This window comes from Oryctolagus cuniculus, chromosome 19 (genome assembly GCF_051225735.1).
Source record: "Oryctolagus cuniculus isolate XC-2025 breed Fujian yellow rabbit chromosome 19, ASM5122573v1, whole genome shotgun sequence".
NCBI lineage: Eukaryota > Metazoa > Chordata > Mammalia > Lagomorpha > Leporidae > Oryctolagus > Oryctolagus cuniculus.
Genome location: NC_142885.1, coordinates 65,490,162 through 65,517,316, shown reverse-complemented (window position 1 = coordinate 65,517,316; position 27,155 = coordinate 65,490,162). Strand labels below are relative to the sequence as shown.

The 27,155-nt window shown below is 47.1% G+C and overlaps 1 long non-coding RNA gene across 7 annotated transcripts in view; it reads right to left on the bottom strand.

The window, feature by feature from the left end:
• The window catches only part of LOC149120635 (uncharacterized), a 75,758-nt gene extending 49,399 nt beyond the window's left edge, over positions 1-26,359 (bottom strand). For 2 of the 7 annotated variants that reach the window (XR_016225937.1, XR_016225936.1), the window contains exons 1-3: positions 19,916-20,235; positions 19,204-19,331; positions 15,099-15,172 (exon numbers count right to left, since the gene is read on the bottom strand). This is a non-coding gene — a long non-coding RNA (uncharacterized LOC149120635). Of the gene's footprint in view, positions 1-15,098; positions 15,173-19,203; positions 19,332-19,915; positions 20,236-21,692; positions 21,826-22,522; positions 22,986-24,947; positions 25,417-25,673 lie in introns of those variants that run through there. The other 5 variants (XR_016225940.1, XR_016225941.1, XR_016225939.1 and 2 more) reach the window with 5 other exon arrangements.
• Between the last annotated feature and the right edge of the window lie 796 nt (positions 26,360-27,155).

Sequence of the window (27,155 nt, the reverse complement as noted above, 5' to 3'; positions counted from 1 at the left end):
CTGGCAAGGATGTGGGGAAAAAGGACACTAACCCACTGTTGGTGGGAATGCAAACTGGTCAAGCCACTATGGAAGTCAGTTTGGAGATTCCTCAGAAACCTGAATATAACCCTACCATACAACCCAGCCATCCCACTCCTTGGAATTTACCCAAAGGAAATTAAGTTGGCTGTCGCTCCCCCTCTTCGTGGAGGAACGACACAGGACCCTGCGCTGTTCTTTCGTCTGCTCGGCCCTCCCCGGGTTTGCTGCTGGTTCTTCCCGGGTTGGCTACTGTCCCTTCCACCTCCGTGGAAGGGCGGTTCCCCCTGGCCACTTTCCCCACTTCCGCAGGGGAGCGGCACACCGCCGGCCGGCTCTCTCAGGGGCTGCACAGGTGTTCCTTCAGGTAGATGTTCCCCTTAGATGTTCCTGGTGCATGCCGTCTCTCTCCTCCTTTATAGTCCTCTTCCACCAATCCCAACTCTGCTACCCACACGCCGAGTACGCTGCTCTCCTCCAATCAGGAGCAGGTCCCACAGTTTATTGGTTGAACTGGAGGCAGCTGTGTAGAAGCTGTTTCCCTTCTCAGCGCCATATTGTGGGAAAGCAGATGCATAGAATAAGTCTTAATTCCAGTAACTTAGTCTAGTCCGAGTTGCTCCCAGTTGCTCCCCACAGATCCCCCTTTCTTTTTATTTTTGGCGTTGATACGCGCCTGTCTTCGGTGCCCCGCGGCACACACTCTGCTCTGCTTGCTAGAGTTGCCCACAGGTTCTTACAAGTCCTATCAATCAGGCAAACCGAATCCGGGTCCTCTCTTCGCCATGTTGTGAGGAGGTTTTTAGGCGCTGATGCGTGCCTGTGTTCGGTGCCCTGCAGCACATGCTCTGCTCTGCCTGCAGGTGCTTACAAGCCCTAGCAATCAGGCAAACCGAATCCAAACCTTCTCATTGCCGTATTGTGGGGAGACTTATTGGTGTTGATAACGTGCCTGTCTTCAGTGACCTGCGGTGCATAAGCTGCTAGCCGCCCGCAGGTGCTCATCGCCTCACTAATCAGGCAGACCGAATCCAAGCTCTCTCATTGCCATGTTGTGGGGAGGCCTTTCTATTTCTCTATTTCTCTATCTCCGGGCATTCCTATTTCTCCCATTTTACTTCTATCTTCCAGCATTCCTATTTCTCTCATTTCACTTCTAGACTTCTGTTTCTCTTACCCCTGCGGCATCCCGGCGCCCGCCCCGAGGCTGCTTCTCGGCGGCTTCCCGGCTCTGAGCCGCTTCAGCCAGCTTCTCTCATCTGCGCGGCTTCTTCCCGGCGCCCGCACTGCGGCGGGCTCCCGGCTCTGCGCAGCTCGGCTTCACGCGCACACTCCGCGGTCTCCACGCCCTTTGCGCCCGCACCACAGCCTCGCGCCAGCCCAGCATTCCCTATCTATTCACGCCCTGTGCTCTCTCTGCACGCGGCGGCTTCCGCGAGTCACACAGCGTAGCTTACGTCTCCGCCACTAGCATTCAATCCAAGTTCCCCGGACTAACCTGGCGAATTCCAACCTGGTGGCCCACGTCTCTGCCTCTGGTTCCAGATCTTCGCCTCTTGCTCCCCGGGGTGACTTGAAAAATTCCAAGCTGGCTTACGTCTCCGCCTCGGCCTGCACTCGCGGCTTCATCCTCCCTAACATATTTTTCTACCCGGTATGTTTCCCTAAGTTTTCTTCCAACAATATTCCTCCCTCATTTCTCCTGGCCTCTCCCCACAGTCCGTATCCAAGTCTAAGTTTCTTATAGGTTTCACTTTCACTTTCAACCTGCAGTCCATATCTAAGTCTAAGTTTCTTCTTGCTTTCACTTTAAATCCTAACTTCTTTCCCACAGTCCGTATCCGAGTCTATGCCTAGGCTTTCAATAGCTTCTTCCGGCACCTTTTCTGCCCGACTTTTCCCTAGGCTCTTTGCTAGTCTCTCTCTCCGGTATTTTCCAACTTCTTCCCGTTTCTTCCCTCCTAGGTTTCCTATCCGAGTCACGGCACCATTATGTCGCTCCCCCTCTTCGTGGAGGAACGACACAGGACCCTGCGCTGTTCTTTTGTCTGCTCGGCCCTCCCTGGGTTTGCTGCTGGTTCTTCCCGGGTTGGCTACTGTCCCTTCCACCTCCGTGGAAGGGCGGTTCCCCCTGGCCACTTTCCCCACTTCCGCAGGGGAGCGGCACACCGCCGGCCGGCTCTCTCGGGGGCTGCACAGGTGTTCCTTCAGGTAGATGTTCCCCTTAGATGTTCCTGGTGCATGCCGTCTCTCTCCTCCTTTATAGTCCTCTTCCACCAATCCCAACTCTGCTACCCACACACCGAGTACGCTGCTCTCCCCCAATCAGGAGCAGGTCCCACAGTTTATTGGTTGAACTGGAGGCAGCTGTGTAGAAGCTGTTTCCCTTCTCCGCGCCATATTGTGGGAAAGCAGATGCATAGAATAAGTCTTAATTCCAGTAACTTAGTCTAGTCCGAGTTGCTCCCAGTTGCTCCCCACAGTTGGCAAATAAAAGAGCTGTCTGCACCTCAATGTTTATTGCAGCTCAATTCACAATAGCTAAGACCTGGAATCAACCTAAATGCCCATCAACAGTAGACTGGATAAAGAAATTATGGGATATATACTCTATAGAATACTATATAGCAGTAAAAAAAAAGATGCAATCTGGTCATTTGCAACGAAATGGAGGAAAACAACAAAATGGATGGAAAACATCATGCTGAGTGAATTAAGCCAGTCCCAAAGGGACAAATATCATATGTTCTCCCTGATCGGTGACAACTAACCGAGCACCAAAAAGGAAACCTGTTGAAGTGAAATGGACACTGTGAGAAACAATGACTTGATCAGCCCTTGTCCTGACTGTTGAGGAACAACTTACTACTTTAATCCCATTTAATATTTTTGTTTGTTTGTTCTACTTAATACTACTGGTTGAACTCTTTAATTAACACACAATTATTCTTAGGTGTTTAAATTTAACTGAAAAGTGATTCCTGTTAAATATATGAGTGGGAATAAGAGAGGGAGAAGATGTACAGTTTGGCACATGCTCAATCGGACTTGCCCCAAACAGTAGAGTTAGATACATGCCTGGGGACTCCAATTCAATCCCATGAAGGTGACATGTACTAATGCCATCTCACTAGTCAAAGTTTCAGTTTGACTAGTTTCAGTTTCAGTTCATAATTGATCATAATAATAGGATTAAGAGTCAAAGGGATCACATAAACAAGATTAGTTTCTGCTAATACTAACTGATAGAATAAAAAAGGGAGAGAACGATCCAACATGAGAAGTGGAATACACAGCAGACCCATAGAATGGCAGATGTCTTAAGCAGCACTCTGGCCTCAGAATCAGCCCTGGAGGCATTTGGATCTGGCTGAAAAGCCCATGAGAGTATCACAGGCATGGAAAGCCAAGACACTCTGGCAAAAAAAAAAAAAAAAAAAAAAAAAAAACACCACAACAACTAAATGAAAGATCTCTGTGAGATCCCAGCAGAAAGAATGGGCCATCAAAGAAAGAGGTACCTTTCTCTAAAGGGAGGAGACAACTTCCACTTTGACTATGACCTTGTCTAAATAAGGTCGGAGTTGGCGAACTCAAAAGGCTTCCATAGCCTTGGCAACTCATGACTAGAGCCTCAGGTGATTACTGGCACCATAAACAAGAGTGTCAATTATTAAATCAACAACAGGAGTCACTGTGCACTTTCTCCCCATGTAAGATCTCTGTCCTTAATGTGTTGTACTATGTGAATCAATGGTATAACTAGTAATCAAACAGTACTTTACACTTTGTGTTTCTGTGTGAGTGCAAACTGTTGAAATCTTTACTTAATATATACTAAATTAATCTTCTGTATATAAAGATACTTGAAAATCAATCTTGATGTGAATGGGATAGGAGCAGGAGATGGGGAGGGGATGCAGGTAGGAGGGAAGTTATAAAGGGGAAAAAGCCATTGTAATGCATAAACTGCACTTTGGAAATTTATATTTACTAAATAAAAGTTTAAAAAAAATTAATCTTTAAAATAAATAAATAAAAGTTAAAAAAAGAAACCTACTCTCTAATCCAGCCTTTGGTAGATACTTGGCATAGCTGTGTCTGCATTCGTGTGCCCATCTGTAGAATGGGAATAGACCTATCACCGTGCAGGATTGCTGAGTCATTCAATGCCTAGGGAAGTACTGTCGTCAGACAAATGCAAATGAAAAGAGTTACAAGATGACTTTTTATAAAAGATAGATAATCATCATGCCTGTGGGGTGTGTTAAATATTACAGAAGGAATATGATGTTAAAAGTTAATTCTGTCTGAATAGGTACTATATTAATAATAATAAATGATAATTCTAGATTGCCAGATTTAGGATAATTATTTTAATTGTATGTTTCACCATCTGGATGACAGTCCAGGATATTTAAACAAGTTTTCAATTAGTATTTTGAGGAAGTACCAATAAAATTGTTCTCAGGGTGTTAAATTTCTTCCCTCTTTTTCATAATAATTTCCTTTTGTTTTCCCATTTAATTTTAGGTTTTAAAAGACCCGCACTTCTGGCAGAGTAAATACGGTAAAAACGATAGCAAGGACAATGGGAGCTGAACGCTGCTTCAGCTCCTCAAGGAGGTGCCTCAGGTTCTCTGTGTGTGAAACTGGAAGGAATATGTACTATAGAAGTTTGTAGTAAGGATTCAGTATGACCAGCCACATAACAATCCTCAATATGGCATCGGGTACACGGAAGAAATTCTGTTTACCAAAGGCAAGCACACTACTATAACAAGAGCAAAGCTGTTGGAGCAGCGTATCTGATTATCTCCTAACAAACAGCCATCAGGCTGCAGGTTATTTGTCCCATTTCACAGATGGGATCCTTGAAACTCCAAGAAGTTACGTCATGTGCTCTGTGTTCCTGGGTTTCAAGGATTTCCATGCTGGGGCCAGCCATCCTCATACTAGGTCTCTTTCTCCCTTATTGAGCTAGGGACTCACCCATTGTACATGAGAGTATTTCAGAAAGTTTGTGATAAACTGAAATTAAAAGATAAATTTAGGGGTGGGTGTTGGCCAAGAGATTATAACCACAAATCCCAAAGCCTGGATTCAATCCTTGGATCCAACTCCTAACTCCAGTTCCCTGCTAATGAAGACCCAGGGAGGCAACAGATGATGGCTCAAGCAATTGGGTCCCTACCACCCACATAAGAGACATGAACTGTGTTCCCAGCTCCCAGTTTTGGTCTCTGAGCCACTGTAGGGATTTGAAGACTGAATCCATAGATGGGAGCATTCTCTTTAGATTTTCCTCCCTCTGCATGTCTCTCTGCCTCTAGGATCTAGGTAAGCAGGTAGGTAGGTAGGTATGTTTATTTTAGTACAAAAAATCTTGAAACCTATGCACAGGTTTTTCATCATACACATTTTCCATGAACCTGTTTAGAGATCTTCCTAAGTACTCTTTGGGGTGAAACATGATATGAGAAAGACCCAGAAGAATGTGTAATAGCTTGCATTCATGTGGGGCACCGCAGGAAGTACTACTTAATTTATTCTTCTCAGTTACCATAGGAATAAGGTAAATGAAGGAACCAAGGCTCAGCCACTGTCACAAACAAAATGATTTCACATCTGGAAACTTCCGACTCCAGGCTTGTCTCCTTCTGGAACAAATGTTTAAAGGAAATCAAGAGTGAGGGTCAGAGGTGAATGACGTAGCCCTGAAATGCAAGCGTGAACGTGTATCCCAGCCTCACCCTCCTTTGGGGCATAATGGGAAGCATTCACCGGTAGCATCTGGCAAAAAAAAAAGCAACCATCCACTTTTGAGATGCCAGCAATAGAGATATTTTCAGATGCTTGAGAAAGATTTTCTGTTAGGATAGTCCCGAGCTGGCAGTGCAAAGCTGAGCCTCTCTGCACACCAGGGGAAGCAGGATGGCAACATTGGATCATCGTCTCTCCTTGATATCGAGTGATTTGCAATCTGAAAGTGAAGTTGGCCTGGAAAGGGAGAGAGAGATAACAAGGGAAAAAAATATTCAATTTGAAGTTGCCTTCAAGGAAAAATGTCACCCAGAAAATGATTTTATCAGGTTTGAAATGCAAATGCAATAAAATCCCTGACATATTTGGAGTGGTAAAATAATATATTTCAGGATTGAGCGAAGAGAGGATTGCAGTACAGGAGAAGTTGTATGACTGGCTACAGTTCGAATATAAAAATCAGTATCTCAGAAAACAAATAAATTTCCTGACACTGGGTCATAGCTGAGTAGAAATAAGGTGTCTAGTCTCAGTGAAACCTTTCTCTATGACCATATCCCCAGTTCTTTAGCAGAAAGACTTACTTATTGATAGGTAGAATTACAGAGAAAGATGAAGAGACAGAGACTGAGAGACAGAGATCTTTAATTCACTAGTTCACTCCCCAAATGGCCACAAGAGCAGGTGAAATTCGAGCCGGGGCTTGGCAGGTGAAATTCAGGATCCTGGAACTCCTTCCAAGCTTTCCATGTGGGTGGCAGGGTCACAAACACTTGGACCATCTTCCATTGCTTTTCCAGGCACATAGGCAGGAAGCTGGATTTGAACTGGCGCTCATATGGGATGCTGGCATTGCAAGCAGCAGCTTAACCTGCTACACCACTCACCAGCCTCTATATCCCGCTTTCTGTCCTGAGGAGACTTTTAAAAAGACAATCTCGGAGCTCTTTGTCTGTATTTCTTTGTGTTCTTCTATTGTGTATGACTTCTGGGTGTAAAACCATCCAACATCACTCTTTTCTGAGGACTTCCTCCCATCCTCAGGGTGGGCTTCTGTTGTCACAGGTGTATGAAATGACCTGGCTAACCACCCCACCACCGCCTCTGCAGCACTCAATCCACCCCATAAAAGTCAGGAAGGTCTCCAGTCCTTGATATCCCAAACAGGGGGTCAACTGGAACTGAGTGGCTGGGAAGCTGCATTTAGCTTCTAGAGTAAGATGAAACATATTCTCACAGAGAGAGAAACACAGGAGGCAGAGCAGGCATCCTAAGGTGATGGAGCATCAAAGCTCAGCCAACCATGCCTCTCCAGGTGCAGGCTGCAGGCACTCAGGGCCTGGGTATATCCATGTCCTTAACTGCTTCCCATAATTCCTCATCTCTGCCTAAGTCAGTTCAAGCAAGCAAGGAAGGTCTTGATGGATATGACGTCACTACATCCACACACCTCAAACTCCTTATTCAAAGTGCGGTGTCAATGTGTCTCTGTGGATAAGAATAATGGTGTTATGATATTTACTGATGTCATGAATTACTCAAATGATAACCTTCCATTTTCAGCTTAGTCTTCCTCAGGTCTCCAGGTCATCCAAATAGCTATGACTATACCACCCACGTTCCTTTGTGCTTCTCTACTACAGACATGTCTAGTCATCTTACATCTTGTTTCTGTTGACATCACCACGTTCAGGAATGGTTTCTGGTGTCAAGTGTATATGAAATTTCTTTGATTACTGTCTTCATTCTATTTGACAGTGCGGGTGGATTTTTTGCAATAAAGACCCCCATACATCCTGGTACCTAAATACTACATGGTATAACTCCCCCATAGGGCACCAATTATGGGATCCAGGCAGGCAGGCAGGCATCTTATCAGAGCTTGACTCTGGTAATCTGATTTTGAAGGTGTGCTGGTATGCCGCTCTATGTTGAACATAAATGATCTCGAAGTTCATAGATACACAGGAAATCACAATGTGGGGAAGGGAAAATTGGATTTCTTGTAGACACCAAGTCTTGTTACAATGTCAATACAAACAAAGAAAGCAAAATAAAAGACCTGAATGTAACAGAAATGAATGAAGTGAGAAGGACGAGGTATTTTGTCTGCAGGGTCCCACAGAAGTCTGCATTGTAGATGCAGTTCTGCAAGCTATTCTGGAAGACAAAGTAGAAAAACTGCAATTGCTCAGTAGAAGGTAGGCAAGTGAGAATAATACCGGAAGCTCAGCCCGAAAAACTGTAAGGGAGGGCTGGCATTGTGGCGCAACGGGTTGGGCCACCACTTGCAATGCTGACACCCCATGGTGGAACACCAGTTTGAGTCTTGGCTGCTCCGTTTCAAATGCAGCTGCCTGCTAATGCACCTGGGAAAGCAGCCGATGATGGTCCAAGTACTTGGGCCTCTGTCATCCATGTGGGAGACCTCGATGGAGTTCCTGGCTCCTGGTTTCAGCCTGGCCCAGGCCTGGTTGTTGTAGCTATTTGGGGAGCGAACCAAATGACGAAAGATACATATTCATTCATTCTCTTTCTCTGTTTCTAATAAATAAATCTTTTAAAAATAATAATTTAGGACATGAAAAAAATTTTGAGAGGAGAAGCCCTGTGGAATACAATTATCCTCTTTGTATCAGACTCTCAGCTGACTGCAAGAGGAAGTAGAGAAATCGAGCTGGCCTCTAGAACTGGGCTTCCCAAATCCTGGTCACTATTGTACAGCCTAAAGTGTAACCACAGAAAACCTGTGCTTGCTTCTGTCCATTTAAGTTAGACTTCCTTACTGAGTATAAATAAATGTACTATAAAATGATATCTTACATCATTACCATACATGGAGAGTGAGCAGCACCCATGATAAACAGGAGTGAAGAGTAGAAGATGAGGATGCCACTATAGAATTCTTGCTGTAGACGTTGTGTGCCTAAATCCTCCCATCTGAGAAGTGGTACCTTTTTGGTAAAAATATTAGAACATGTTAGAAAGTTATTAAAGATAGAACAGACCAAGATCTCCTTTTTGATGTCTGAAGCAATCAAAGAGAGCGAAGGAGATAGCTTTCACTTGATGGAAGTTACTGTCACTCAACGTTTCCTACTCACTGTTCCAAATCCCTCTAGATGAAACACTGAGCAAGGTGTCCAATGACTGGTCAGGCAGGAAGTAGGGATTTCAAGTCAAAGAAGTTTCCCAGAGAGACCAGAGTCAGTGGGAAGACACCTGGCTCCTTGACAGCCAGAGCCCAGCTGGACCACGGCAGCGATGAGTCGTGATGGACGGAGCTGGGCATACTTCTAAGCACCAGGACCTTGCATCCACCCAGTCCCACGGCTGAGGCTCCTGGTGATTCCACGGGCTGCTAACTGAAGCTTGCGTGTTCGTTAAGCTTCCCAATTAAAGCTCCCCGTTTTCAGAGGGAAACGCAGCAGGGTCCCGTGGGATTCAGCTGCACGCACACCAATCTCACCATGAAGCAAGCATGGCAGTGTCACCGTGGATCTCATGTAACTCAAGCTGTTTCGTTTTCCTAGCAGTGGGGTCACGATTTCCTGCTGGTTGAGTGGGAACCAGAGCCACTGTGCACCTACTCCGGTATAGAGGAGGAGCCCTGTGGGCTACTTCCAGAGGACCAGGGGCTCCCGGGAAAGGATGGCTGCTCTTGCCACTTCTCCTGCACAGGTAGGAGAGGACAGCACGAGGTTCCTCGCTCATGCGGATCAGGAACACCACGGAACATTGTGGAAAAGAGTGTGGGCTCTGCAACGGAGGTGGCCAAGTTCTGATGCCAGCTTTGCCACACTTCGCTATGTACGCTTTTGTAACTAAGCGGTGGGATCTCTTTGAGCCCCAATTTCATGAATTTAAATGAGATGAATTTAATAACTCCTAAGACCTGTGATGAAAAATTACTGAGATAACATAAAATAAATGCAATTCCTCTTTTCCCTTCATAATACTGGTGCTGCCAGACAGATGTATGGGCAAGAACGAGTCACGAGTTTGCCCTGTCATCAACTCAGTCCCAAGGAAGAAGGGCTGGGAATCATAGGAAGGTATTTCGGTAAATTTTGGGCTAATTGAGGCAAACAGCACAATCAGCCCTTTTTTGCTGAGCTGCTTTGGCACACATTCATGCACTGGGATGCCTTGAGTAAATGTTTTTATGGAAGAACCCCTGCATATCAGGCACGTTACTGGGCTCTTGAGGTTCACTGGCCGAACGGATAAGCACCTTCCTCACGCTCATAGAGCTTACCATCCCTGGGATGACGGATATTCACATAAGCTTAGGAAAACATGTGAAATGAGACTTGTGATGAAAAATGGCAAACACTATGGAATTCTGTTACAAAAAGATGATGCAGGCCAGCGCCGTGGCTCACTAGGTTAATCCTCTGCCTGCGGTGCCGGTACTCCAGGTTCTAGTCCCAGCTGGGGCACTGGTTCTGTCCTGGTTGCTCCTCTTCCAGGCCAGCTCTCTGTTGTGGCCAGGGAGTGCAGTGGAGGATGGCCCAAGTGCTTGGGCCCTGCACCCACATGGGAGACCAGAAAGAAGCACCTGGCTCTTGGCTTTGGATTGGCACAGCGCGCCAGCCATAGCGGCCATTTTGGGGGTGAACCAACAGAAGGAAGACCTTTCTCTCTGTCTCTCTCACTGTCTAACTCTACCTGTCAAAAAAAAAAAAGATGATGCAAATTCATCTTTCTACAAGCGTCAGAACATACTTTAAGGTATGGACAATCTTCCTAAATATTTATTTTCATCTACTTGAAAGAAGGAAAGAGAAGCAAAGACAGCTTCCATTTCCTTATCTCCTTCCATCCTCAAATGCCTGCAACAGCCAGGTTTGGGCCAGGCTGAAGCCAGGAGCCTGGAACTCCATCACTCCATCTGGGTCTCCCACATGGACAGCAGAGGACCAAGCATTTGAGTCTCACCTGCTGCCTCCCAGGGTGCACTAACAGGAAGCTGTCAGGTGTGGAGCAGCCACACCCTGAATGAGTGCTCTAATATGGGATGCAGGCCTCCTAGGCAGGGGCCTTACCCCTCTGTGCCACTACGTCTACCCAGAGAGGGCAATTCGTAACCCAAGCCCTAAATCATGAATTGAGTTAACCAAACAAAAGGAGTGATGATTATACCACAGAGGCATAATAAGTTTGAAATGTCTGGGGGAGGGGAGGAGGTCCACAAAATGATGGGCTTTTTTATTCATATTTTTGATAGTGTGTTTTAGTGTATTTTTCAGTTGTATTTGGTTTAGGGTTTTTTTTTTTTTTTTTTTTGTAGTTTCTATTTCTGAGCTGGAATTTCTAAGAGATTCACTTGTGTCATAAGCCTTTCCCTCTAGATGCCTCAACCTATTTCTAGTCGTTATTTTTCTGCTAATTCAAACATCTGTGACACGTGTGGATCTTCCTGGCTATTGTTACTCTTGAGAATGCCATGCTATCTTACATATATGGGAGATACCTGAGTGGGTATGTGTGTAACAACAGCGGAAACTGAAGGTGACAGAATTTGTCCTGGGGAAACCCTTGCGTCCTCTGTTAGTTTGCTGGAATGAGGCTGAGTCAACAGAATCAGAGTTGAACGTGTCTAGGTTGTTTTCCGGTCCCTGTGACTTCAAGGAGTAATAAGTAGAATCAAGGCTTTCCTTGCAGCAGGGTTTGGTATCTGAGCACCAGGTTCAATCTAGAGCTTTCCCTAAACTGTGCTGACCAGGCACCACCGTGGGGAGTCCTGGAAGAACCCTCTTTGTACTTCAGCCCCATGCTGGCTTCCTTTGCCTCAGGCTCATGCTCTCCAGTGCCAGAGGCTACAGCCCTGTTGGGGGTGTGTCCCAGCTCTCCTGCTCTGCCCCAGCCTTCGGCTAACACCACCAAACAGGCTGCACCTCAGCGTCCCTCTCCACCGTCCTGATCCTTACTCGGACATGCACCTGGGACGCCACAGACTCAGCCTCCATCCCTATCCCAGCCTCCCGCGGCCTGCCACCATGAAGCCCCGCACCCATGGGAAGGAGCTGCCCACTGGTGCAGACTCACTCACTCTTGGACCTGAGCTCCATCAGGCCAGACCACCAGGTCTGTGCAGTTTGATTTCACCTTTTAGTCGCTAGCAGGTTTTGTCCTTCTCACATCTTGCCTGGAGATGAACGGAGCCATGGTTTCTTCTCTCCTATAAATAGCTCAGTCTTTTCTAGAATTCGTTTTGGGTTTCTTTCCATTCTTTAGTATGTGCAAGCTCCCTCTCTTTCTCTTAATCTCTCCCTCCCCTCCCTTCTTTCTCTACCTCTCCTCCACTTTTTGTAACTAAAACTAAATTATATATGCCACCATTCTCAATGGTAACTTTCTACCTATCCTTCTAGAAAATAAATTTCTGTGCAGATGGTCCCTCTTTTATTTGCTTTGATCATAAAAACATGCCATGAGTAGACTGTGTAATTTAGATAAATTGTATCATGCTAAGTACATCATTCCTAGACTTTCTTCACCCAAAATTCTACTTTTTAGATTGACCCATATTAATAGAGACAGATCTAGCTCTTTGATTCCATTCTATGAATATGCCACTATGCATTTATCTGTAACCCTCCTGATAAACATGTGGATTGTTCTTTCTCAGGGGTCAAGGATATAAACAAAAGGGAATAAAGGAAACATTAGGTAATTTGAGCACCTGTTTTGCCTCAGCCATTGTTCTGGGACTGTGGACATAGGGAAATGGATAATACATTTACAGTCTACTGGGAGGGACAAGGAAGTAAACAACAATCAAATTTGCATTTCAAGAAGATTAATATTGCAGTCCATAGGGCTTAAGGGAAGAAGGAACAGTTGGAGACAGGGGAACAGAAGAGGAGTGTTCTCAAACAATGTGCAGAGGGTCAAAGGAGACACTGCAATCATCCCATTAAACCCTGGAAGTAAGTGAGCAACACAGGGGATGGGTGGTCTTCATGGCTGACAAATAGGGAGGGGACAGGTGGGACACGAGCCCACTGCTGTCTTTCCCCAAAACTTCTGCTTGCCCACCAAACCCAAGCCGCATGCTGGGAGGAGAGACAAAGGATCACTTTGTGGGAGGAGACAAGATGTTTGGGATAAAATAATGTAGAGCTTATAGCACCTGTTCTTAAATCCTTAAGCTAGTGGGAGAGATAAACAAACTGACTTTACAATGTAGAGTTAGACCATTTTGTCTACTGAAGTGTCCAACCCAAGCATGACATAAGCTCTAAAGATGAGCAGCAGAGCCAGGCACTGAAAGTCAAGGGCATTTCCAAGCGCTGATGTCACATGAGCTGAGGCTCAGGGAGGAGCAGGACAAGGCCAGGAAAAGGGACAAAGAATGGAGTCAACCACATTCTGTCTAGAGGAATAACTTTCAAGATTCTATGTCTGCAGGTCAAACCAACTGAATCACGTAGTGACCACTACGAGCCCCATTCCCTTCCTTTTCACCACAACTCCACAGGCAGGTGATATGATTATGACTGCCCCCATGTTCTGGAGGAGAAACATGAGGCAGAGAAAGGATATAGCAGCTGGCCACGTCACAGTCCTAATAAGCACCAGAACGAGGAATTAAACCCCAATGGGGAGGCTCTGCCGCTGAGCCAAACCAGCACTTCCTCTGATTGCCGGCAGTTCACACAGACACAGGGCGTGAGTAGCCCAGACTCCAACTCCGGACTCTGTAGACTTTCTGCATGAAAGTATCAGGCAGGAGCAGCCCAAAAGGGAGGACACCAGGCTACTGGGGAGGAACATCTTGGCGAGGATGCCACAGAAGCCATGCCACGCAAGCCCCGAGATGCTGGGGCTTGGAGGGAAATAAGAACGGGATGAAGCAGCCAAAAACAACTTTGAAACGTGACTGCAGGCCAATGCACCTGCACTGAGCAGTGTGTGAAGCCCTCTTTGCCCCCAGCCCCCAACTCTACCTTTACACAGGGGATTTCCAGCCTTGCTCACTTCTCTCACCTCCTGGTCTACACATCCAGCTCTTTTTGCAGTTTTTCCATCTGGAAAGCTCCCAGGCAACCCCGCTTCACAGCAGGTATTGAATGACTATCGAGCTCCTTCCTTCTTCCTTTCTCTCCTCCCTCTTTTTTTTTTTTTTTTTTTTTTTTTTTTTTTTTTTTTGACAGGCAGAGTGGATAGTGAGAGAGAGAGAGAGAGAGAGAAAGGTCTTCCTTTTGCCATTGGTTCACCCTCCAGTGGCCGCCATGGCCAGTGCGCTGGGGCCGGCGCACCGGGCTGATTCGAAGGCAGGAGCCAGGTGCTTCTCCTGGTCTCCCATGGGGTGCAGGGCCCAAGCACTTGGGCCATCCTCCACTGCCTTCCCCAGGCCACAGCAGAGAGCTGGCCTGGAAGAGGGGCAAGCGGGACAGAATCCGGTGCCCCGACCGGGACTAGAACCTGGTGTGCTGGCGCCACAAGGTGGAAGATTAGCCTAGTGAGCCTCGGCGCCGGCCTCCTCCCTCCTTCTCACCCTGGATGAGCATCTACCGCCCCTAACACTGGATGCTTTCCTTGAGACAGTGGGCAAGAAGGTGCGGGGTCAACAGTTCCAAAGGTGGATCACCTATACATTCCTGCTTCAAAAGGGCTTGTATCTAGTGGGCAAAATGGCATTTACTCTGAACTGCTGATTTCCTTTCCACTGGAGAGGCCAAGTGATGTCAGAAGTTGGGGAACAAAGACATTTTTCCATGCACTGCTCAAATTGAAAGAAAGTCTAGAAATAATTTTGTCTTTGGTGCCTATTTCTGGATTTCAGAACCCTGAGGTCCTCCCAGAATTTCCAAATAAATATAAATCCTTGTCTAAAAATCAGTAGATACACAATAATATAAAAATGTAATGACTATCACTCTGATTAAGGGAAGGGAAATCAATAAAGACAGCTAAGGCTTACAAAGCATTTATGACTTTTCTATGTGCTTTCCAAACAGGTGCTCATTTGACCCTTGCAAACATCTCATGATGGAGGAGAACACTGTTGTCCCACTTTACAGAATATTGACTGACACAGAGACAGGTTATACAGTTGTCCAGATTTACATGATAAGGCACTGGGACTCCAAAAAGTTCATGGAAAAGTAGAATTAAAAGATAAGCTTATTTTGATGCAAAGAAAATTGAAATCCATGCACAGCTGTTCTCAGCACATTTTGCATGAAGCTTTTGAAGGCCTCTCTTAATTGGCAAGAGTCTTGCAAAGGATTTCCATTAACTTTTTATCCCTTTAGTAAAATATCTACAAGGAGCAACCTAGGAGGGAAGAAGGGTTCACTTACGGTTTGGAGGTTCACTGTTCAAGAGCAGATGGCCCCATCATCTGATGTCTGCAGGAAGCTGGCAATGGCAGAGCCTGGGGGAGGAAGAATGACCACCGGTGAGCTGGGAAGCAGAGAGCACACACAGAGAATGCCCTGCCTGTGAAACCAACTCTCTTGCAACGACTTCCCTCTAAGGCAAAGCCCCCAGTAACCTGAAGTCCTCCCCACTAGGTTTGTCTCCCAGGAGCCATCATTAGACCAAGTCTCCACCCATTAACTATTAACATAAGACTGGCCTGCAGGAGTTCAGGGAATCTGGATCCTGTTCAAACCTTAACAAAGGCATAGTTGTATTCTCTTGTTTTTTAAAATGACCATTGAAAGAGCATTTGGATGCTTTAAAAAAAAAAAAAAGACTCTTACACTAAAAAAAAATTAATGTGACAGATTTAGATCAACCTCACTTCTGAGTACAGTGAAAAGCAAGCGACTTTCCCAGAATCTCCAAGTAAAACAGTAACAGAATCTGGATTAGCATAGAAAAAAGGTTTGAAGAACAGGTTCTGAGACAATCAGGTTGAGATCAGCTCTGCACTTGGGTGGTGTGTAGCTGAATGGTGTGGCTCATTTACCATCAGCTCCCATTTCCTCATCTAGAAAAGGGGAATGACATCCTATCACTGTCCCAGGGCTGTCAAGAGGACCAAGTGAGACGCTAGGTCTAGGTTGCCCATCACAGTGCTTGCACTTTGTACCACCGGAGCTGTGACTGATGCAATTGTTGCTATGATTTTATTATTTTAATTTGCCAAGATCTCATCAAGTCAAGTCTGGTGGTCTCTTGAATCTGTCTTTCAACAGAAGGTATCCCAAAAAGGTTATGGGAAATGGAATTAAAAGATAAGTTTAGGGGCCAGCATTATGGCACAGCAGGTTAAATTGCTACCTGCAATGCCAGCATCCCATGTGAGTGCCAGTTGAGTCCTGGTTGATCCAGCTTCTGATCCAGCTCCCTTCTAATGTTCCTGGGAAGGTGGAAGAAAATCCAGAATCGGTGGATTCCTCTCACCACCTGGAAGAACTGGATGGAGCTCCTGGCTCCTGGCTTCAGCCTGACCCAGCCCCGATTATTGTGGCTATTTGGGGAGTGACCAAGATGATGAAAGATATTTCTATCTCTCTCTCTCTGTCATTCTATATCTCTCAAATACATACATATTTTAAAGGAGATAAGTTTATCCTGGTGCCAACAAACTTTCAAATCCATGCATACGAAGGGTCTTCAAAACATTCATGGGAAATTGTGGGGAGCAACTCGGACTAGACTGTTACTGGAATTAAGACTTATTCTATGCATCTGCTCTCCCACAATATGGCGCTGGGAGAGGAGGAAATAGCTTCTACACAGCTGCCTCCAGTTCAACCAATAAACAGCAGGACCTGCTCCTGATTGCAGGAGAGCAGCGTACTCGGCGTGTGGGTAGCAGAGTTGGGATTGGTGGAAGAGGACTATCAAGGAGGAGAGAGACAACATGCACCAGGAACATCTATCTGAAGGAACACCTGTGCAGCCCCCGAGAGAGCTGGCCGGCGGTGTGCCGCTCCCCCGCGGAAGTGGGGAAAGTGGCAGGGGGAACCGCCCTTCCACAGAGGTGGAAGGGACGGTAGCCAACCCGGGAAGAACCAGCAGCAAACCCGGGGAGGGCTGAGCAGACGAAAGAACAACGCAGGGTCCTGTGTTGTTCCTCCACGAAGACGGGGAGCCACAGGAAATGAGCATGATTAAAAAAAAAAAAAAAACCTATATGTGGATTTAAAAATTGCAACCAGAATAAACTTTTTATTCCATTTTTCCACACACCTCAGGCAGAATAGCCTGCTGATGCGGAAGTGTGCCCTGTGTCCCATGTCTTCATCAATGGAAGCACCTACCAATCCAAATCCAAATGCAACTGGTGCAATGATTGCTTGTCACCGTATTTAAAATGAGCAGGTTCTGTGAACGAGAGCACTCGCTCCTGGTCCTGTCAGAGTCCAGGGAATCGTGTCTGCGACTGCCCAGCCCCGAGAAGGGCCTGGCTTTCACGCTCACTCGTCCTGTTCCATCCCTGACTTACTTCTCCGGTCATCAGCAGAAGTGAACTACAACGAAATATCAACTGCAGGATGTGAATGTGGATGCCCGCTGGAGACTTCCATCGTCACGTGCTCAGATGCAAACAGAAGGGCAGACGCACAAACAACAGGAGAACAGGACCTGCAGGTTCTCTCCGGGGGCGGCTGAGCAAGAACCCAGCACCGGATTTCCTGCTGCAGCATCAAGAAGCCTCAGTGTGGGATCTTAACCACATCCTCCTTGCCCAGAGGTCTACCCCTCGTCAAGTGGTGGAGCAAAGTGTGTCCTCCCTCACATTCCAGCCTTCAGAACTCGTCAGGCGCAATGCACACAGCAGTTCCCCCATGGGCAAAGGAAGCGCAACGTTCTCCAGGGGTCGCTTGGCTTTTACACAATTTCCTACCAGCTTCAATATTTGTCATGTTTTCTCCTCGGTTCCTTTCCTCCCTGGGTGTGTGAAGACATCCATCCCGCTCAAGGAGAGCATCAATAAAGATCATCTTGCCTGATGCTGTGATTAGCCACGAATGAAGCTCCGCGGTTCTCAGGGTTTTGCCAAGTTCATGATAAATGTGCTTCCAGCCTCCTTATCTCCAGGATTTCACATGTTGGGGTAGTATCATTTTCCAACGATAATGGTTTGATCCTCCCATAATGAGAGAATTCTGGGCAATGCAGATGTTGATACACCACCGTCACACTGAGTGGGTCAAACCTGTGTTTCTTCATAAACTACCTGAATGAGACTTTGGGATTTAAATGAGCCTTTCGTATGGATAACATGACTCCAGGGCAGATCATCAATGGGCATCAGTCTGCTGTCTTGCCCCATGTCTCCTTTCTTTCTCCTAACTATGGAGTATCCTCTTCCTTTCCAAGATTCCATACCCTGACCCCAGTGTCTTCTTAAGCAACAAGATTGCCAGGTGGCTGTAGCTGCTGATGGCAGCATACCATCTTCCTGATCTAAGAGTACAACTGTGCCCCCAGGAAGGGCCAATCACGGACTGAGAAGGCCAGCGGGAGACAGAGTATTTCTCGTCCTCAAAGACTGTGAGGTCTATCTAAGTCTAGAGCTTTGCTTTCAGCTGCCATGGGGCAAGTCTAATTGAGAAATATACCAAGAAAGTGAAACAGGTCTACGAGATGGTGGGGGAGACAGAGACAGAAGAGGATAGAGAATGAGAGCAGGAGCGAAAGAGAGAGAGAGAGAGAGAGAGAGAGAGAGAGAGAGAGAGAGAGAAGGCGGGGACTGAGACACCCAGGGACATAAACTCCTGCAATAAATTCTATCTGAATCTGGAATCCAGTCGCATAGGAGGATTATTTAGTTGCAGGATTCAACAAAGTAGCATAATTTCTGACCAACTTACCCTTTTGGTTTTTGCTTAAGCGAATCTTAGTTGGTGTCACATCCTGTGCAACCAAGGGTCAGAACTGATTTAATGTCTTTTTCAGAAATCTTCATCAGGGGCTGGCATTTTGGCACAGCAGGTTAAGCCACCATCTGCTACTCTGGCATCCTGTAAGGGCACTAGCTTGAGTCCCGGCTGTTCCGCTTCTCAGCCTGTTCCCTCCTACTGTACCTGGGAAAGTAGCAGGTGATGTCCCAAGGGCTTGGGCCCCTGCGTCATGTGGGAGACCCGAATGGAGTTCAGCCCGGCCCAGCCCAGGATGGAAGATCTTTCTGCCTCTCTATTGCAAGCCCCCATCTCTTCCTGTCTATAACTCTGCATTTCAAATAAAATCTTTTTTAAAAATCATCAGATTTGGAAAAACATTTGTGTTAGTGTATGGCAGGTGCCTCCCCCAGAATGTCAATGCAAGGCCAGAGATGGGTGGAAGTTGCTTCTACGCGCAAGGGTCAGCGACTGAACAAAGTTGGGACATGCAGAGGCAAGATCTCTGGTCTAGGAGCTGGGGGAAGCTGAGCTCTCACTTTCTCTGTGTCCTTGTGGACACTGCTGCTCTACGGGCCTCTCTCTGTCTATTTCATCCTTTACTTACAAATAAAGAAGTGGCTAACAGTGGGGACCGCAGTCAGGCAATAGGGCTTCCACATTTCATTCTTCCATAAATACTTCAGTGACTTTGGACTGAACGAAACAAATGATCCCATCTTCTAGATTCTTCGTCTATAAATTAGAGCAGAAAAAAGGTAATTAATGTAAAGTGTTTAGTGTGAGTTCTAGTATATAATGAATTGCAATATATGTAAGCTAATATTATTACCTTACTGGGACGTAGGAGCTCAATAAATAATTAAGACTTAGCAGATGTGGCAGGTACAAGCCCGGCTAGTGTGTGTGAGACACACACACACACACACACACATACAGAGAGTTCACAACCATGTATAGCAGATTGAAAATGCACACTGCATCCCATGTCTGATACCATCATTGTGTGATCGATCAGACCTTTCTTATTTTCTTTTCTTTTCCCTTTGTTCTTCCCTTTTCTTTCAACAACATAGAGGACACAAAGTACCAAGCATTTTGCTAAGAATGAAGTGTAACATGGCAACACCATCCACTTCTCTTTCCCCATTGGACCTTCGTGTTTAACGTGGCCTCTGTGAGGATTTGCCCTGGAACCGCCACACACGTCACTTTGTCACAGGGAATTCAGATCAAGCTCTTGTCAAGTGTTCTTCTGTGTCATCAATGCTTCCCGCTCCCCTTCCAGCATTTTCTGGGAAAACTAGGAGGTAACAAACCTTGTAGGAGCTAGTGGAGTGTGGAGACGACGCATGCATTTTCTAAGCGTCGACCACTGAATTGCAAAAGCAGTCGGCAGCTACCTCTGGGAGTACACCCGCACTCTCTCTCTCTGGGTGAAAATTAAAACAGATATAACCACAAAGGCAGCCCTTCCTTCGTCCTGGATCTCCCACTACAAACCAGCACGCCGGTGCCTTGTCTCAGTGACAAGGGTGAATTATAAACCAGGGGCTGCCTTGCTCCTCGTTCCTCTCCCCTTTATGCCTTGCTGCATCCCAGGTGGCCATGATGGAGATGTGATTGCAGTTGCACAGAAGGAAATATTTTAAGACCTGCCAAAACCCTTGGCTCAGAACTTGCTTTTCCAAGCAACCTGTCTGAGCATGGTGACTGCGGTGAATTATTGAGACCTTAGAGGGTTCACCGAGAGCAGTGTGGCACAGGGCGGGAGAGGCTGAGGGCTGCAGCTGGAATCCGCTGCCTCCCCTCTTCAGACTCCAGCTGGGCTGCAGAGTCAGTGTCTCCTCTGGGAGCTGTGTGCCGGGCCAGCGTGGGGGGAAGGGTAGGATGATTTCGAGCTGGGGGGGAGGGGGAGGGTTGCTGAGGGTTCGGGGCATTGCCTTTATCTTTGACAGTGAGAAGCAAGACATTAACAGATTATTATCTACGTACATCTGGCTTCGGGTCTCCTGAGTGGAGCCTGATAATTAAAACACATGAGGTCCACCTTTAACCATCACAGATACACCTTGCATCCCGCGTTTAAACAATGGCAGTAGCTACCCCTTGGTCCATGCACTTTCTCCAGGTATGTGTTGTACATAGTTAATCCTCACAATTACCTGTGAAGCAGGTGCTACTTTTATCTCTCAGATATGTTTAGAGAAATTTGCATGCAGTCACTTATCTAGAAAGCATGGAGCCAGGGTTCAAACCAAGGTGAGCAATTTCCCAAGCCTGCATTCTGTACACTGCTCTGTTGCCGCTTCTCCGAGGGGATGAAGATCATGATGATGCTTTGTTCGCTTTACTTATTTTACTCCAAGATCCCTACCAGCTCATGAGTTTAGCTCCATTTCACAGGTGCACAAAATTTGGAACAAAGACGTGAAGCCATTTGTATATGGTCACACCATTCAATATCCAAAAAACAAAACAAGGAACTCGGGACTCAAACCTCAGTCTGTTCGACGCCTAGGCTGGTGCTTCCTGACCTGGGTGCCAACTGCAAGCAGACTGTCGGCAGCCCTGAGGCAGGACGTCCAAGGTCGTCTCATGTTCTCGAGCTCCCAAATGCCACCACAGCAACATTCAGTGTTCCCCCCATGAATGCAGGAAACACGGCTGAAGAAACACAAGTTACTCCCGCAGGCAGGGACCGAGTCTCTAAACACCAAGCCCGACTCCCACGCCAAGCTGGTTTCTGTCCCACAGTCACCACGCCTTTAAATCCCTGCCATGTCTAATCACTTCCAGCCCTGGCACTAAAAATGGGGTTTCCTGTGGGGCCCATTCCTTTCACAAAGTAACCAGTTGTGGTCACTCCCTGGGAGTTCTGAGACTGTGATGACAGGGTGTGAACTGCAGCGAGATCCCGCTCACAGGGGTGGGCACGCATTCCTACCACCCCTGCTTGGCAACCGGCAGATGGTGATAGGGCAGGTGCCAGTGAACAGAGAAACCACAAACGTGGAGTCAGCGATTATTGAGAATGATGCCATCAGCTGTGATGAAGTGGAGAAAACCAGACCCCGGTGTCCCCCTCGCGCCCACCTGTCCAAGACCAGTTGGATAAACTGCCTTCTACTCTCTGAGACATTTCAGTCCTCTGGGTTTTTAAGACCCTCCCCTGGCCCTTTGCACCTGGTGCTTCCTCCTCGTGACAATCTTAGCTTTGAACATTGACACAAGTGGCTCCTGTTTATTCAACCTCTGCTCAGGTTTCACACCTCCTCAGACAAGCCCTCTCTGACCAACCCCAGCCCCACTTCACCTGCTCATTTTTCTGTTGTTTACAACACCTAATACCAGCTGACATTAATTAACTCATGTTTGCTTGCTCATTGTCTCGTCTCCACACTCTTGTGAAGAAGACAGCAGCCTTCTCCTATCTTGTTCATGGCTAGAAAATGGCAGTGCCTAGGTTAAACCATAGTTTCCAAAATAAAGTTAGAGAGGAGGAAAAAGTGTTACTGTTCTATAGACAACAGGGTGATGGCAGGTGACAACAACTCATTTATCTCAGAATAACTAGGATGGAGGAATTGGAAGATGCCAACACACACAAACGATAAATGTCTGAAGACATGGAAATGCCTTTGCTTTGAGTTGGTAGATACACATGCTATATGTATATATTTCAAACTATCACTGTGCCCCATAACGATGTGCAATTATTATGCGTTAATTAAAATTGTTAAAAAGTGTCTAAAACAGAGGTGGCAGACAAACGGTGATCAACAAGGACTTCATTAATAAATGAAGGTAAGACTTGGAGATACTGTCCTTCCTGGCGCTGTGCAAGAATGGGTCCGGATTCCCCATCCCTCGAATATCAAATCAGCGGTGAGAACAAGCTCTAGTGTGCAGAGCCCAGGTCCTACCTCTAGCTGTCACCTGCGGCTCTGTGTTCTGGCTTAGATTCCCTTCCGCTCCTGATGATTCTGAAACTTCCTCTCCGTCGGGAAGCACGCGCTCCGTTCACTTCTGATTTCATCCTGACTTCATCGGACACAAATCTCTCCTAAGAATTCCGTTGTTTGGGATCATTTAAGCGGTGTGGGTTTCTCTGAAACTTTGCTGAAGGTAATCCTCTACTACGAACCCCTCTGAACAATTTACACTCGGTTCCTGGCATGCTGGGCTTCCGCTCGCTCTCTTTTTGAATGGCAGCCTGCCAAGGCTTGCTAATTGCCCCTGGTCAGGTCTCAACGGAGGGAAGTCGACAGAAATATTTCATGCCTCGATATTATTTTTTGAATTGTGCAGCACAATTCTGGAACTAGAAATTTCACATTCAGAGGAGGGAGTTCTTAGCCCCTGCTTTCAGTCCTAGGTCTTAATTAGGGCGGCAGCAGGGTACTTCCGTTCGGATTATTCAACCCTCTGGGAACGGAGCAGGTGCACACTGGGGGGTACCAGGGGCACAGGCAAAAGCAGACAGGTAGTGGATAAGCCCATCAGCCACCTGTCTTCGGGTGGGGGATTTTACAATATTCATTGAACCTCTGCATGTTTCCTCTCTTTCCTTGGAGAATTCAAGGTAAACAGTGGGACTCAATTGACGCTCAATCCTGAAAAGGCTACAGCCTCAGTGAGCAGGGATTACTCCATCCTGCTCACTGTGCTGTGCACCTCCTTTCTCTGGTTCACACCAATGCACACATCCATATTCTTATTGGAAAAATATTTTAAGCCCCCATTGACCAGGGTACCTCTGCCTTCCACAAACAATCCTATTCCCCTCTCCCCAGAGATCACTGCTCTGAGTGTATGTACGCGTGTGTGTGGGTGTATGTGTGTGCATGTTAGCATGTCTGCCATGTAGATGAGACTAAATTATGAAGTCATTTTTAAAGTCAACAAAAAGCTGATGATGATAATGTTTGAGGATTTCCCTCTATGCCGGCATTTGGCTGAGTGCTTCATCTTGCATATTTTATTTTTGATATTCCTCTTTAATGGAGATGTTTCTGTAGGACACACAGTCCTTCAAGTATCTGACAGGCAAGGTCCAGTCAGGCAGCCTAATCAACAACAGAAAATCATTTGAAGAGACACAAGGATGCATGTGAGCATTTTAGTCAGGGACCACAAACTCCAGGGATGGAACCAACTCAGAAATGACAACGGATATGGAGAGGACCCACCAAGCAGGTTCTGACAAATACCTCCGAACTCGTACTGGCCTTCCCATTTCGTATTATCATAAGCTTCCTCTAAAGCCCCTCACAAAACGCCCAAGTGGTTTGGAGACAGAACATGAGCAACAGCTGTGCACGCGAGTGGAGGCTGCCTGGTACCTATCTATCGCCAGCAGGTGATCAGGACGGCCTTAACACTCCCTCAACTTAACTGAACCTTAGAACAGGCTTCTTCCTCACTGTAGGCCTCTCCCTTTTAAGATTTACTTATTGGAGGCCGGCGCTGCGGCTCACTAGGCTAATCTTCCGCCTTGTGGTGCTGGCACACCGGGTTCTAGTCCCGGTCAGGGCGCCGGATTCTGTCCTGGTTGCCCCTCTTCCAGGCCAACTCTCTGCTGTGGCCAGGGAGGGCAGTGGAGGATGGCCCAAGTGCTTGGGCCCTGCACCCCATGGGAGACCAGGAGAAGCACCTGGCTCCTGCCATCGGATCAGCGCGGTGCGCCGGCCGCAGTGGCCATTGGAGGGTGAACCAACGGCAAAGGAAGAACTTTCTCTCTCTCTCTCTCTCTCTCTCTCTCTCACTGTCCACTCTGCCTGTCCAAAAAAAAAAATTTACTTATTGGAAGTCAAAATTTGAGAGAGATAGAGAGAAAGAGAGCCTTCCATCTGCTGGTTCTCTCCCCAGGTGGCCACAACATTGCGCCAGTGCTGGGCCAGGCCAGAACCAATCCTTACAACAACTGAATGCAGAAAAAAAAAATTCTAGAAATGTAGAAAGTGAGGCACCAAGAGATGGTGTGGCTACCCTAAGGCCATACTGCTAGCAAGCAGAGGGGCAGGGCATGAACCAAGTTCTCATTCAGGACTTCATACCCAGTAAAGATCATCAGGCATGTGGAATTTTTGCATCCTGGTTGTATTTCCTTTAACTCAATAAGCAAATGTTTTTCCTTAATGTTGTGATAAACATTTTAATTGTAGAATTTATTTTCATTTTATGTAAAAGGCACAGAGACAGAGATCTTCTGTCCACTGGTTCACTCCCCAGATGCCCTGGCCCAGGCCAAAGCCAGAAGCCTGGAACCCAACTGAGGTCTTCCACGGCAGCGACTTAACCACTGCACTGAATTCTGCCCCGACAAACATTATTTTCAAAACTGTGTACCTCTCAATTGGGTGACGACGTTACAGTGCAGAATGATCCTCTCAGTGTTCGCTGTTAGCACAGCGAGCCAGCTTCCAGAGACACCTGGGCATCAGATACCATAGATGCATTTTTTCCCAGAGTGGAGTCCATGATGTCCCTCCTCAAATATCCACATAGTAGTTGATGTCTGGGTTTCTCGATGGCTAATTTTTATCTACATACTCGGCAGCTGATCAGAGGCCTGGTCAGGGGGCCGAGCCGGAGGTGGTCCTCACACTCCGGGGGCTCCCCGTGTACGTTCACACACAATGAGGCTGACCTACTCCAGTGCTGTGAAGATGGGAGTGGACATTGGTAGCTTTGGGATCCGCAAGGAGGGAAGGCCTACACTTCCGGGAATGGAGAGGCCTACTTCCAGGGAAGAAAGTCCTTGTCAAGGTCCCCGCGGGTGCCTAAAGGTCAACCAATGAGGATCAGACCCGCCTCAACCTTTAACCCCCATGCCCTGAATCTATAAAAGGAGCTCTCCCAATCTCTGATGTGCGACTTCCCCGGCCTCCGCTCTGTTGCTCATGTTGGGACCGGAGAACCTCGCCCGGGATTGGAACCCCAGTAAAAGTCTGTGAATTAATTGATTCGTCTGCCTGGGAAAATCTGTTACACCCCAGGCGAGGTTCCCCGGACACCTTACAGACATCTTGCTCTGACCCTGCGTTCCTCTGTGGATTTCTGTCTTTTCCTTACCCAGAGTCATGGCCACAAAGCTCAACCTATCACTCTTTTCAAATTAGTCCTTGACTGCTTTCTCCGCACTGGGTTCAGGCATTCCTTCAAAAGGAACAGAATGCTTTGCACCTTGCTGGCTTCTCTGTTCAGCATTTCAGCCGGCGGCAGGCACCGTGCAACCCGCTCGGTGGGCATTCCTTGAGCCTCGTCCAGTAACCTGCTGCAGAGTCTGGGAGACGTGGATTCAAATCCCCCAAGTCTGCCTGCTTCACTGTGTGGCTTTAAGCAAGTCACGTGACCCATCAACTCTGCATTGTTCCCACCTGGAAGCAAAGTCGAGCCAGTCTGTCCTGACGCCTGCTGGGTAATTAGAGACCACGCCACCTGGGAGGCTTCGCGGCAATATTTGTTATTCCTTTTCTTTCCCAGTTCTCACCCATGGACTGGGCCAAGCCAAGAACCCCGAGAATGTTTTTCTCTGCTTGCAAGCCCCAAATGGCCACTTCCCTGTGCCGAGCTCCAGTTAGAGAGTGGCTCTCCCCCAAGCCTTCCTGTCTCTGCCATCTGCACAGCCAACTGTTCCCTGCCTGCGAGCTTCCTGCTTGCAATCCCGCTAAGCAGGTGGGGCCGATGCCTGCCTCCTCTCTGCTTTGCTCGCGGAATCTGATTGTGTTTGACAGGCTGTTCACGATGCAGAGAAAACGATGAATTGGATTAAATGCTCTTTGTTTAGACTTTATTAGCCAAAGAGGCTGCTGCATAATTAATTGGAGAGTAAGCTGTAATCTCACATGGAGGCAAGGCTTGGTCCCCTGGAACTTGTTTGTGTTCCGAATGATTGGGGCATGGGGAAGGAGGGTCTAGTCCTAATTGGCAGGGGCCTTTGGGGAAGCAATGGTTGTGGACGGAGAGAGAAGTGGGCCATGGTCTCAGTTAGCACAGGCTGCTGTAACAAAATACTGAAGACCACACGGCTTAGTGCATTTTTGCTTCTCATGGCGCAGGAGGCTGGAAAAGTCAAGGTGGAGGTGGCGGCCAGCGCAGTTCCTGGTGAGGGCCTCGGTCGCCGGTGTCCTCCTTCTCCCCAATCCTCGGGTGGTGGTGAGAGCGGAGGACTGTGCTTTTCCACCTCTTCCCACAGGGACACTAAACCCCAAAAGGGGCCAGCCTCAGAATCTCCTGGAAGCCTAATCAGCTCCGAAGCACCCCCTCCCCAAGGTACCATCTCGTAAGGGTCAGGGCTCGGACGTGCAGACATTCAGTCCCCACCAAACACAAAGGCATCCATGTAGACCACCTGTCCAGCCAACAGTGGTAAGCCAGATCCTGGGACAAGTTGCTGAACTAAGATTTGGTTTCCTTTGCTGTAAGATGGGTTGTGAGTATTCATAACATAAACACTCAGTACATGATAGTGGATATAAGAATGACAACACTGATAAGTTGTTTTGTGATGACCAATATCAGAATTGTTATTTTTTAAAAAGGTTCATTTATTTA